This window comes from Gorilla gorilla, chromosome X, assembly GCF_029281585.2.
Source record: "Gorilla gorilla gorilla isolate KB3781 chromosome X, NHGRI_mGorGor1-v2.1_pri, whole genome shotgun sequence".
NCBI lineage: Eukaryota > Metazoa > Chordata > Mammalia > Primates > Hominidae > Gorilla > Gorilla gorilla.
The window spans coordinates 51686795-51690878 of record NC_073247.2 but is presented as its reverse complement, the minus strand read 5'-3'; the positions used below and the strand labels follow the sequence as shown (position 1 = coordinate 51690878).

At 49.4% G+C, this 4084-nt stretch overlaps 1 pseudogene; it reads left to right on the top strand.

The window, feature by feature from the left end:
• The first annotated feature begins 1740 nt into the window (after positions 1 to 1740).
• On the top strand, positions 1741 to 2154 carry LOC109024654 (protein shisa-5-like; annotated as a pseudogene).
• The last annotated feature ends 1930 nt before the right edge of the window (positions 2155 to 4084 follow it).

Sequence of the window (4084 nt, the reverse complement as noted above, 5' to 3'; positions counted from 1 at the left end):
GGGGTGGAGGTTGCAGTGAGCCGAGATTGCGCCACTGCACTCCAGCATGGGTGAAAGAGCAAAACTCCATCTCAAAAAAATAAAAAAAGAAAGAAAGAAAAAGAAATATTATAAATATCATTTCTTATGTATTCAAAATTAAGTTGAGAACTCTTGAAACCCTTTCTGTGAGTTCAGTTTCGCTGGCAGACCACCCGTTTGCATCCCCACTGTGCGTTAGTTTGTTGTTTTGCATTGCTTGTTGATTAAATGAGGTTTGTGGCTGTACACCTTCACTTGAATATTAATCAGTTAAGTGTTACTTTGTGCTGAAAATAGAAAAAGTCAGCGATGCTGTTTCTTCTACAAGAATTGTTCTGTGAAAGAAAAAATGTTGCAGCTCACCAACTGCCACCCACTCTTTCCTCTCTGGAATATTTTTGAACCTATCATGTGTTACCTTTCACACAACTTGATATTGAATATAAGAAGAAATATTAATCATTTTGCATAAACCAAAGTCTGACTTCAAACATATACATGATTTTGATAAAGTCTGTATGTGTGTATATGAAGGCACAATTTGCATCTCAGAATCTAAGAGACATCTAAATACTGGCATCAAGGATATATAGCTGTCTTTGGTTCCAAAGTTGTCCAGCATATATTTTGAATGAAGCAACCATGAGTCACTTGCAGCCTGGAACAAGTTACTTCACCATTCTGTGCCTCAATTTCCTCACTTACAAGTTTCTAGGCTGGGTGTGGTGGCTCACACCTGTAATCCCAGCACTTTGGGAGGCTGAGGTGGGAGGATCACTTGAGCCTGGGAGTTCGAGCGGGCAACAAAGTGAGACCTCATCTCTATAAAAAATAATAATAATAAAATAAATAAATAAATAAAATACATTTCTACATATGGGTGATGATACATTATTTTATCTAGGTGGCAGAAGTAAACCACGGAAAAGGAAAGTACCAAATCAAATCAAATTATTTTACTTATTCAAGAGATGTTTATCGGATAAGTGTGGTGGCTCACGCCTATAATCCCAGCACTTTGGGAGGCTGAGGCAGGTGGATCACCTGAGGCCAGGAGTTTGAGACCAGCCTGGCCAACATGGTGAAACCCCGTCTCTACTAAAACTACAAAAAGTATTAGCTGGGTGTGGTGGCATGCACCTGTAATCCCAGGTACTCGGGAGGCTAAGGCAGGGGAATCGCTTGAACCCGGGAGGTGGAGGTAGCAGTGAGCCAAGATTGTGCCACTGCACTCCAGCTTGGGTGACAGAGTAAGACTCCATCTCAAAAAAAAAAAAAAAAAAAAAAAGAGATGTTTATTGAACACCATGCTAAGTAAGGGCTCTGGGGAAGACAAAGAAGTTTAGGACATGGCCTCTGCTGTCATGGAATTGGAGACACAAGACACATGCACAAAAAGATTATGACACAACATGAGGCAATATGTAGTGCCAGTCATCTAGACTGTGAGCTCCTCTACGGTGGGGCCTGCATTTTATTCATCTTTGTAAATGTGGAACAAATGAATGAATAGTACCAAAAGCACAGTAGCTGTTCTAAGGAGGAAGATGCCATCGTGGACTCGAAAGTTCATGAAGTGGTCCTTCCTGTGGCTGACATCATCGGGAGATTTGCTTTCCTTTTCTCCGAAAGGAGAGGAAATTGGAACTGAGTGGCCCATGATGGAAAGAGGGGAAGTCTAGGGGTACAGGAAGCCCCTGGGTGAAGGCAGAGGCTAACATGGGGTTCAGAGCGACTGTGGCCGTCGGCCTGACCATCTTTGTGCTGTCTGTTGTCACTATCATCATCTGCTTCACCTGCTCCTGCTGCTCCCTCTACAAGATGTGCCACTGACCACGTGCAGTTGTGACCACTACCACGCCCACCACTGTGGTGCATGCCCCTTACCCTCAGCCTCCAAGTGTGCCACCTAGCTACCCTGGACTACCAGGGCTACCACCCCATGCCCCCCCCCCCCAGCCAGGAATGCCAGCAGCACCCTACCCAGTGCAGTACCCATCACCTTACCCGGCCCAGCCCATGGGCCTGCCGGCCTACTTCGAGACCCTGGCTGGAGGAGCAGCCACACCCTACCCCACCAGCCAGCCTCCTTCCAACCCAGACTACATGGATGCCCCGAAGGCGGCCCCCTGAGCGTGCCCTGGCCTCTCTGGCTGCCACTTGGTCATGTCATGTGTGTGTGAGTGGTGTGCAGGCACGGTTCCTTACGCCCCGTGTGTGCTATGTGTGTCCTGTCTGTATACGTGGCTTCCTCTGATGCCGACTAGGTGGGGAGTGATCCTTGCCAGCATAGTGGGTTGGGACCAGACTTTGTTATCTTCCTCACCTGAAATTATGCTTCCTAAAATCTCAAGCCAAACTCGAAGAATGGGGTGGTGGGGGCACCCTGGGAGGTGGCCCCTGAGAGGTGGGGGGCTCTCCAGGGCACATCTGGAGTTCTTTTCCAGCTTCCCCTAGGGTGACGGAGTGTGGCCTGTCACACTAGGATGGCGCAGCTTTCTGTGAGTATGATACAGATGTGTCCTGATTTCAGCAGCATAGCCAGCTGCCACTTGAGGCCATGGCTTGTCCCCAGAGTTGGGGGTACCCTTCGCAGAGCCAGAGACATAATGTAGGTAAAGCTTGGGATCTGACCAAATTGGGCTTTGATCCTTTGGGCCGATGTCCCATTGCTCCCTGGAGCCTGTGTCATGCCCATTGGGGGTCAGGCAGCCTCCTGATGCCAGAACACCTCAGGCAGAGCCCTACTCATCTGAGAGCTGTCTGCCTGGACTGTTCCTGTCCCTGCATCCTCCCTGGGACCACCTGGAGGACCACATCCATACCCAGCCTATCTGCCCACAGGGAGCTCTCCTGCCCTTGCTGGCCCTGCCCTTCCCACAGGTGAGCAGGGCGGCCTGTCCACCAGCACACTCAAGCCTCTTCCCTGCAGTGTTTTCATTTTATTTTAGCCAAACATTTTGCCTATTTTCTGTTTTTGTTTTTGTTTTTGTTTTTGAGACAGAGTCGCTGTGTTGCCCAGGCTGGAGTGCAGTGGCATGATCTCGGCTCACCGCAACCTCTGCCTCCCAGGTTCAAGTGATCCTCCTGCCTCAGCCCCCCTAGTAGCTGGGATTACAGGCATGTGCCACCATGCCCGGCTAATTTTTTTTTAGTAGAGATGGGGTTTTGCCATGATGGCCAAGACGGTCTCGAACTCCTGACCTCAGGTGATCCACCCACCTCGGCCTCCCAAAGTGGTGGGATTACAGGCACGTTTTCTGTTTTAAAACATGATAGTTGATGTGAGACTGAAACCCCTGGGTTGTGGAGGGAAATTGGCCCGGAGGAGAGGAATAACCTGGCTAATGTGAGAGTTCCTGCTTCCCCTGACACCGGCTTCATGGAATATGCAACTCCTGTACCCCAGTCCAATGTGTTCTGGCAGCAGGGACACCTGGGCCAAGGGGCTGTCTGGACCAAAGGTGGGGTGTGGGGCCCTGGATGGCAGCTCTGGCCCAGACATCAATACCTCGGTGTTCCCCATCCCTCTGTTACTGTTTCACCAGAGCTGTCTCATGGAGGGAAAATTGACAAGACAAGGTCCTGATTAGAGATGGGGCTGGAAAGCATTCTCAGGTTTTGAGGCTCAAGTATTTACTGCAATGAAAATTTAAGGGCCGGGCGCGGTGTCTCATGCCTGTAATCCCAGCACTTTGGGAGGCCAAGGCAGGAGGATCACCTGAGGTCAGGAGTTCGAGACCAGCCTGACCAACATGGTGAAACCCCATCTCTACTAAAAATACAAAAATTAGCCAGACGTGGTGGCAGGCGCCTGTAATTCCAGCTACTAGAGAGGCTGAGGAAGGAGAATTGCTTGAACCTCGGAGTTGGAGGTTGCAGTGAGCTGAGATCACACCATTGCACTCCAGCCTGAACAACAAGAGCAAAACTCCATCTCAAAAAAAAAAAAAAATAGTATGAGTGCGGTGGCTCACGCCTGTAACCCCTGTCTCTAACTAAAAACACCAAAATTAGCCGGCCGGCCATGGTGGTGTGCACCTGTAGTCCTAGCTACTGGGGA